The following is a 10,320-nucleotide window of genomic DNA, read 5'->3' as shown; positions in this document are numbered from 1 at the left end:
GCGCGCCCCACGGCCGTCGAGCGCGCGCTCCACGCTGCCGGGCGTGCGCGCCCAACGGACATCGAGCGTGTGCCACTGCGCTGCCGGGCGTGCGTCCAACTGTCGTCGGACACGCGTCGGCTGCCGCTAGGCGCTCGCACCACGTCGCTGAGCACTCGCGAGCCGTCCACTTGACGACCGCGACTCACATTAACTTTTCTTTTCTTATTATATATTTTTGTTTTAAAACTTCCGGAATCAACCGCTTCGACCGTCTTGTTTACAGGTTTTCGTCACAGGTCCTCCGACTCGGTGTCTACAATGTGTTCGGGACAACTTGGTTTACAAGTTTGTTAGTGAAATAGAAGAAAGGAAAACTTCTGTACTTCAGAATTTCAATGTCTTAGAAAACATTGCAATGTACAACACAACTAAGCACCATTTTAAGCTCAATTTCATGTACAAAACATGGGTAAACAAGATTGATTGTCCACAAATTAAACAACTAATGTTTGATTTCACTCCGCTTGAGGCGATTTTGTCAAACAATGTTGATGCAAGTTTCTTAGTAGGTCAGTTATACTGTATTCATTCTATCAATTAAAATGAAATTTAATAAATCTATATATTTGAAACACTATTTATAAGATAATTCTTTTATATAAAACCCACTATAGAATTTTGTATATAGAATTATCTTATCCTAGCATGCACTATAGATCTACATATCTCATTTATAAATATAGTGGTTCTGATTTCGGGTATGTAGTGATATCTTAACTCATATTGAATGAACTATATTATGTTAATTGAATTAGAAAAATGAAGGGCATAATCCAATCCAGCCCTTAGCTTGAACCAAATTGATTACCATTGTGTTTGTACATATCTTATAGATTTATTAAATATCATTTTAATAAATCATTTTACTATGCATATTCTTGGTTAATTTCATTTAATAAATCTATATATTTGAAACACAGTTAATTTGTAATACATCATTTTATTTTTATATTCAACTTCTATGTTCATTTTTAACTAAACCGACTAAGAAATGTTTTTCTTACAACATGTTTCAAGTTTATTAGTTAAGTTTATTGATTTAATCACATTATATAATTAACCAAGTATCATAATGCAATATCATATTGAGAGAAAAACATTTTTTTTTGTGCTTAAACAAAACAGATATGATATGATAAAATGAATGGTAAGAAATTTACAAACTAGTAATTTCACTAGATAGACGTGACATTAAAAGAGTAAACAAAATATAACATATTTAAAGAATAAATTCTGTTCTATTATACCTTTAAGTAAAATCAATTTACAATGATTTATTTTGTTCTATTATGCTATTTATTATGTAAAATCCAATGATTTAAAAAAAATAAATTATTTTGATTGTTTTTAATCTTTATGATTTATTTGTTAGATATCATTACTGAGGTAACATGGATAGGAAATTATATCACAATCATTCACGACAAATGTGGCAAAGAAAGCAAAAGGGTGAAGACAACATTGACGGACCAACAATAAGTTTTCCAAAAATAATTAAGTTTATTTCATATATAGTTACCCTATAGATATACTATGTATTTTAAAATCTTATATTATCATAAGTATAATATTTTTGATATGGTCTAAATCCAAAAATTGAAAATTTTGATTATGTTTTCATTAATTGTATTCATAGGAATAAGATGATACAATGCACATTTTAGGATGATTATGGTGTTGATGTAGCAACATATAATACTTTGAGTAATTGACTAGTTGTAATTATTCTCCAATATGCAAAGATTAGAGTTTTTGACGGTAATTTCGAAAGTTAAATATTACTTCAAAGAAAACTTCATATTTTTTTTGGGTAAATTCCAAAAAAAACCCCTGTGGTTTGATGTTGTTCCAAATAAACCCTTGTGGTTTGGTTTTACAAAAAAAAAAAAGGACCGTGATTTCGCCGTTACCCGAAAAACGGAAATTGACTTAACACCGTTAAAAATGCTGACGTGGCAAGGGGCAGAGTTGGAAATTCGATTTTTTCTTTTTCTTTTTCTTTTCCTTTTTCTTTTTCTTTTTCTTTCCCTTCTCCCCTCCTCCTCCTCCTCTTTCTTCCCTTCTTCTTCTTCTTCTTCTTCTTCTTCTTCTTCTTCTTCTTCTTCTTCTTCTTCTTCCTTTTTCTCCCCTCCTCCATTCTTCTTCTTCTTCATACCTCTTCTTCTTCCTTTATTTTTTTTTAAGTTTCGGAAATTTCCAGTTTTTCGAAAATTTCCAGATTTCTTCGGAAATCTGGAAATTTCCAGATTTCCGTATGAAATCTGGAAATTTCCCTCCGGCGCATCCACCGGCGACAAAACACCATTCGAGATCAACTTTCGCGGAGAAATTATCAAAATTCATTCCATCGATGAATTTCAACGCGTCGAATCCATCCTCGTATTGACACGGATACTTATTCTCCGGTGCGAGGCGGTAATTAACGGAGATCACAGCAGAGGGGATTTCACGAGCGAGTCGCCGGCAATAATGATCGGTCTGCTTCGAATCCGCCGTGAGAAAACAGAAACCTCCGCCGTGGAAGTAAACGATGAGTGGGAGGCTGTAGGGAGTAACGGAAGTTGTGGTTATCGGAATGTAGAGACGGAACCAGAGCTTTTGCGTAGGGTCGATTGGGATATCGAAAGAAGAGACGTTGTGTATAGGTTTAAGAGAGGGAGGTGTTTTGGGATCGAAAAGCTTCATGAAACTGCGATTAATGGTGAAATTGGAACGGCGGGAGGTGGTGGCGGCGATTGAGAAAGCGGCGAGCATTAGCCGGGTTTTCAAGGGAAGACGAGGGGCTGTGTATTTCTTTGACATTTTTGGGCAACAGATTGATAGCATTCATACATGCGGAGAAGATGATGATGATTGTTTGTTCTTAATTTGTAATTTTGTGTTAATTTAATTATAGAAAAAGAAAAATTAAAAAAAATAAAATTTCATAAATTTAAAGAAGAAGAAGAAGAAGAAGAAGAAGAAGAAGAAGAAGAAGAAGAAGAAGAAGAAGAAGAAGAAGAAGGGAGAGGAAAAGAAAAAGAAAAAGAAAAAGAAAAAGGAAAAGAAAAAGGAAAAGAAAAAGAAAAAGAAAAAAAAAAAAAAAAATTGAATTTCCAACTCTGCCCCTTGCCACGTCAGCATTTTTAACGGTGTTAAGTCAATTTCCATTTTTCGGGTAACGGCGAAACCACGGTCCTTTTTTTTTGTAAAACCAAATCACAATGGTTTATTTGGAACAACATCAAACCACAGGGTTTTTTTTTGGAATTTACCCTTTTTTTTTAAAATGCATTTAATTAAATAATTTTAGTTGCAGGTGATGCCACATTATCAAATTCGTTGTAGTATTTAAAACTCTTTCATGCGAATGAGATTCCTGATATTTTGAACTACATACTGATGTTAGAACAACAAAATTACCCTAAAAATAATAATTAATATATACTATTATTAATTTGCTAGTGATTGTTATCGCGGTGTTGTCAATATCTACAATCTCCGGTATAGATAACTAGATTAGACTCACAATATGAACCAACAGACTATATTCAAACTTATGAAATGCTCATTCACAATATGCAAACGTAATAATTGATAAACTCAAGTGGTTGTCTTTCCGAACTTGGAGGTGATAGAAACTTGAGAACTTGTGGTGCGGCGACAAACGAAATTTTTGTAGATGAACAATGGAAGAATGGAGGAAATTTACAAAATAACTCTGGATGCCTTGGTATGAATCCAAGACCTTTAAATAAGTAAAAATCAAATCCTACTCTACTAAATTCAAATATTTACAACAACTTAAATAATTCTGGGAGGATTGCCAGCCAAATTCGAATTTAGAAGATGGAGTCAACAACAACAACATCGGACTGCCTGCTCGTCGAGCTGGCCAATTGAAAGGGTTGTATTATTTTTAAGGAATTGAATAATTGAAGGCAAAAAGCATTAGGAGGTATTAATGTATGTAGTATTAATATAATTACTCAAATGTATAAAGGGGTAGAATAGTGATTAGACATTGTAAATGACACTATAAATACATGTAAATATTTTCATAATGAATAAGAGTGTTTTATTATATTTTACAATTGTCTCTCCTCATGGTATCAGAGCATTTTGCATACACTCCCACTTTTAATTTTCAGTGGATCTATTATGTAGTTTTATAAATTAGACTCCATTGAAGAATCGGATACACAACAAACGGTTACCTCTTCTCATTTGTCTCTATGCGTGTGTAGGAGACAGTGATTTTTCATTGAAAATCGTTCGACATCTGCCTGTGGTCGCTGCATATTTCGAGAGGCATCGATTACTTTGTCTCTCTCGTGATATATCTCCGTCAGTTTCTGAAGTTTTTTTCTGCTGTTATTTGTGCGAATCGTAATCGGTGCTCGTCTCCTATTTGATTAATAATCGGTGCTCTTCTCCTTTCAATTAATTCTGCAATTTCTTTTGGCTGTTTCTCAAATTTTTTTTTTGGCTGTTTTTGTTAGCATATTAATGGTGCTCATCTCCTTTCCATCATTTCTAAAGTTTTTCCACCATTACCTATTATTAGCTTAAACGGTGCTCATCTCCATTAATCACCGATTCACCGATTTTGATTTCAATTTCTTGATTACCGATTTACTAATTTCGATTCAGATTTCCTATTCTTCCTTAGTTCCTGTTTTCGATCTGCATTTCCGATCGACTGCTTCATCTTATATTCTGGTTCCTAATTTCTGTTACGATTCCAATCGTCTTCTCCGGTTGTCTTGTTTGATCAGTACTCTTCACTTCCCCTGGTTTCATCTTTGATCTGTTTTTGTTTCTCTCTTCTATACTTTGACTGAAATGACAGAACCAGGATTTATCGATTTTGAAGTTTCTTCCGACTCTACTCCATCTCCATCTGCGATAGCTAAATCGCCGGCACCTCCACCAGAGTTATTCTTATCGGAATTGCCTGTTACTGCTCCGGTTCCTCCAACAAACAGACGTGTAACTTTCAATCAGTCACAAATAATGGATTCTCATTCACCAACTGGTGGTTTGCTGATGTCTCAACTGAACTCCAAGGTACACAGGCCTAATTTTTCTGATACTGTCCTATCTCCTACACCATTACATGAGATGAATAATAAACGGTTTCATGACGGAAATACTTCTAGACATCGGTCTTCTTATGTTCAAGATGACCATACATACTCTCTACAGCTTACTGCAGCTGATAATCCAGGCACTGTGCTTGTTACAGTTCCATTGAATGGTTCTAATTACGTTACTTGGAGGCGAGCTATGTTATTGGCTCTCTCCTCTAAGGAGAAACTTGATTTTGTGCTTAGTGATGACTTTACACCTAGCAAAACCTCACCAGACTTTCATAAATGGCAACGGGCTGACTGCATGGTAATGTCCTGGATCTTAAATGCAATTTCTAAAGATCTAGCAGATGCTTTTGTGTTCTCTTCTTCTGCTAGAACACTCTGGAAGGAACTTGAACAACGTTTTGGAGGATCAAATGGTCCTCTTCTTTACCAACTGAAAAGGGAGATTAATGCCTGTAGATAGGGAAATCTATCAATTGCACTATATTTTACTAAGCTTAAACGTTCATGGGATGAGTTAACCTACCTATGTCCTATTTTTGTGTGTTCATGTGAAGCTTCTCACATCTGTACTTGTTTAGTTACACAAAAGATGACTGAATCACATAATACAGATAAGCTAGTGCAATTTCTTATGGGCCTTCACTCTGACTATTCTCCTGTTATACATCAATTTTTGTTATTAGATCCTTTACCAAGTTTACACAAAGCTTATTCAATGTTGCAAAATGTTGAGAAACAAAGGGAGGTCAATTCTGATCATGTTCAATTGGAGATTGCTGCTCTTGCTACAAAATCCTTTGTTCCTACTACATCTAGTAACTTATATGGTCAGAAAAGAGATTCAAGCAACAAGGCTGATAGGTTTTGTACTCATTGCAACAAGCCCGATCACGAGAAGGATTCCTGTTTCAAACTTCATGGGTTTCCTGAATGGTTTCAGGAGTTTAAAAAGAAGAAGAACAAGAACTCTAAGACTCGTGCTAATCATGTTTCAATTCCAGGAGATACACCTTTGGACGGATCTGACTCTGAAAACAAGGAAAACATGTCTTCTAACTATACCATGCCTCATGGCTTTGCCCAACTGGTTCAGACTGAAGTTCAAAGAGTTATGAAGAACAAAAATCCCTTATCATTTGGTGATGAATATCCAGCAAACTCCTCAATGCATTTGGCAAACTTTTCAGGTTTTGCAGGTATATCTTCTAATTCACAATTAAATTCCACTTATTCTTTCAAATCTACTTCTCCTGTTTGGATTATAGACACTGGAGCTACATCACATATGTGTAATATGCTTAACATTTTTACTTCTATTACTTCTATTACTTCTAATAATTGGGTTCATTTACCAGATGGATCCAAAAATAAAATTACACATGTTGGTTCCATTACCATAAATTCTGATTTTATACTTCAGAATGTTTTACATATCCCTACTTTTACTCATAACTTGTTATCGGTTGGACGTTTAAAACATGATTCTCATTTCGTTCTCCATTTTTTCCCTCATTTTTGCTTATTTCAGGCCCCTCGGTCTGATCATGCTGTTGCTGTCGGTTTCTTTCAAAGAGGCTTATACTACCTTACAGCTCAATCTTTTGATCCTACTACTATAGCCACTTATGTTTGTAATAAAGTTGACAATACTCCATCTATTTTTCCTACTTTACCAATTACTAATGTTGTTCATGACAGTGATTCTGTTTTTTTGTGGCATCATCGACTAGGGCATGCTTCGGCATCCAAGTTAGCACATATTTCCGTTGTTCCTACTGTTTCACATACTATGTCATGTACTATTTGCCCTATGGCTAAACAACACCGTCTTTCTTTTTCCCGTACTGATATATCTACTACTTTACCATTTCAATTGTTACATATGGACCTTTGGGGACCTTATAAATTAGCTACCCTTACGGGCGCTAAATATTTTCTGTCCATTGTTGATAATTACACACGTGCTACTTGGACTATTCTTTTAAGTGATAAAAGCCAAGTTTTTAGTGCCATTAAGTCATTTGTTGTCTTAATTGAAAATCAATTCAACACCAAAATTAAACAAATTCGGACCGATCACGGAACAGAGTTTCTTAATCACAATTGCCAAGATTTTTTTTCAAATCAAGGAATTTTTCATCAGAAATCTGCGGTTTATACCCCTCAACAAAATGGGATCGACTTGAAATAACACGTGCATTATTATTTCACGCATCCCTTCCTAAAAAGTTTTGGGGTGAAGCACTTTTAACCGCTACTTATCTCATTAATCTACTACCAACTCCACTATTGGATTGGAAATCTCCTTACGAAAAATTACATGGCACAAAACCGAATTATTCTTTTCTTAAGGTTTTTGGTTGTCATTGTTTTGTTTCTAATCTTCAACCATCCCGTGATAAATTGGATCCTCATGCATTTCCCGGCATTTTTGTTGGTTACGCCTTGGATCATAAAGCATATAAAATTTATAATCTTCAAACACATAAAATCATTATCTCTCGTGATGTTGTGTTCAATGAAAATTTTTTCCCACATGCTTCAACTCCTTCTAATTCAAAACCTATACAAGTTGAATCTACCACATTTCCGGTTACCAATATTATACCTTGTATACCATCTAATATTACCACTATAACAATTCCTAGTACCAATCCGTCCCCTACACCTATCAATTCGTCACCCACTATTCCTCCCATTGAGACCACCATTTTACCATCTGATGTCTCTCCTCCTAATTGTCCATCTATTTCTTCTCCTCGTCCTTTATCTACTCCCAATTCTACATCTATTCAACCCATTATTTCTCCTTCACAAAATTTGGAGCCACATAATTCTCCTACTCTTCCACGACGTTCTCACTTTGGAAGACCAATTAAAACCCCATCATGGCTTCAAGATTTTGATACAACTTCCCCTAATTCCTCTTCTCATGTTTCTTCTTCTCTTGTTTTAATTTTACCTCCATTTAGTCAACCACATTCTGCTTTTATTTCCACACTCCACACATCTATTGAACCTACCAGTTACAAACAGGCTGCTTCTAATCCACAATGGCTTCAAGCTATGGATGATGAATTAAAAGCATTAGAAGAAAATAAAACTTGGGATATTACCTCTTTACCTCGTGGAAAGAAAGCTATTTCCACTCGTTGGATCTTTCGAATTAAACATAAACCTGATGGATCAATTGATCGATATAAAGCCCGTTTAGTGGCCCGTGGTTATAATCAAATTCAAGGTATTGATTATTTAGAGAGTTTTTCTCCGGTAGCCAAAGTTGTCACCGTTCGATTCATGATTGCCATTGCTGCCGCCAAAGCTTGGCCCATTCATCAAATTGATATAAATAATTCCTATCTCCACGGTTTCGTGGATGAAGACATCTACCTCCATCCTCCAGATGGATATCTAAAGGTCAAACCTGGCCAAGTATGTAAACTCCGTAAATCTCTCTACGGCCTTAAACAAGCGGGTCGTCAATGGAATAAGGAATTCACATCTCAGATTCTCGCTTTTGGTTTTACCCAAGCTTCTTGTGATCATTGCTTATTCACTTATACCCAAACGGATATTTTCATTGTACTTATCATTTACGTTGATGATATACTTATTACCGGTAACTCCGAGGAGGTAATTTGTCACGTAAAAGATCACTTACATTCCCTTTTTACTATTAAGGATATGGGTCCTGCTAAATACTTCTTAGGGATTGAACTTGCTCGGGATAAAACGGGCATATTTTTATCCCAACAAAAATATATTTCCGACTTGCTTTCTGATACGGGTTTAGCTTCCGCTCACCCTTCTCCATGTCCAATGCAATCTTGTACTAATTTGGACCCCTCTCTTGGCACACCCATTCCCGCTCCCGATCAGTATCGAAAGCTTGTTGGACGACTACTTTATTTAAATTTTACTCGACCTGACATTGGTTTTGCAGTTCAACAGCTTAGTCAGTTTATGCACCAACCATGTTCTCATCACCTTGAAGCATTATTCTATCTTATGCGTTACCTCAAAGGCACGCTTCATTATGGTTTATTCTATGACGTCAATTCGGATTTTCGACTCACAGCTTATTGTGACGCCGATTGGGGCAGGTGCAAAGAAACACGCAGATCCATCGGTGGTTACTGCATTTTTTTCGGAAAAGCTCTCATTTCCTGGAAGGCAAAGAAACAACCTACGGTTAGTAAATCTTCCGCTGAAGCTGAATATCGTAGTATGGCAACCACCGGTTGTGAACTTAAATGGATCTCCTATTTATTTCGCGAATTTCAAATTTTGCTTCCATTACCTATACAACTACATTGTGATAGTCAAGCTGCTATTCACATTGCTTCTAATCCAGTCTTTCATGAACGAACCAAACACTTGGATATCGATTGTCATCTTGTTCGTGATCACATTACTTCTGGTTTTCTTTCTACCTCACATGTTTCTACCAAACTTCAACTCGCTGATTTGCTTACAAAACCTTTATCCGCAGCGGCGCTTCATTTCTTTCTTCCCAAACTGGGTCTCGTTTCCTCACAGCCTCCAGTTTGAGGAGGGGGTATTAATGTATGTAGTATTAATATAATTACTCAAATGTATAAAGGGGTAGAATAGTAATTAGACATTGTAAATGACACTATAAATACATGTAAATACTTTCATAATGAATAAGAGTGTGTTATTATATTTTACAATTGTCTCTCCTCAGGAGGTCCCTGATCTGATCTCTCAATTTTCGGTTTATTAAATCTTTAATTTTTTATCTACATAAACTATGATTTTTTTTTTTTATCTTTTATCATATTAAGCTCCTAATGACTAAAAAAATTAGTTTTGAATATAAAATTCGGTTAACACAATGTTATTCATTTCAACTGTGTTCGAAATTTGTATTTTTACAGTCTGAAAGCAAGTTTTTATATGTGTAATATGGTATAAGAAAACTTTAAAACCTTTAGTTTAAATGGTAAAAAATATAATTTGAAATACAAATAAAATTAATAGCTACTTTCTAAATGAATTAGATGTTCACCACTAATTAATTTAATGTGTGCAGATTTAATGAAACAAAATAAGAAAGATCGGGGGTTATACCACAATTTAAGGATAAATTACACTCATGGGCCATTGAGTTTACTCTTTTAATATTGTGGCTACTGAACTTCAATTATTAATGATATGACCACTAAACTTTACA

This window comes from Euphorbia lathyris, chromosome 2, assembly GCF_963576675.1.
Source record: "Euphorbia lathyris chromosome 2, ddEupLath1.1, whole genome shotgun sequence".
NCBI lineage: Eukaryota > Viridiplantae > Streptophyta > Magnoliopsida > Malpighiales > Euphorbiaceae > Euphorbia > Euphorbia lathyris.
The sequence above is the reverse complement of the archived record's forward strand: the minus strand, read 5'-3'. Positions refer to the sequence as shown.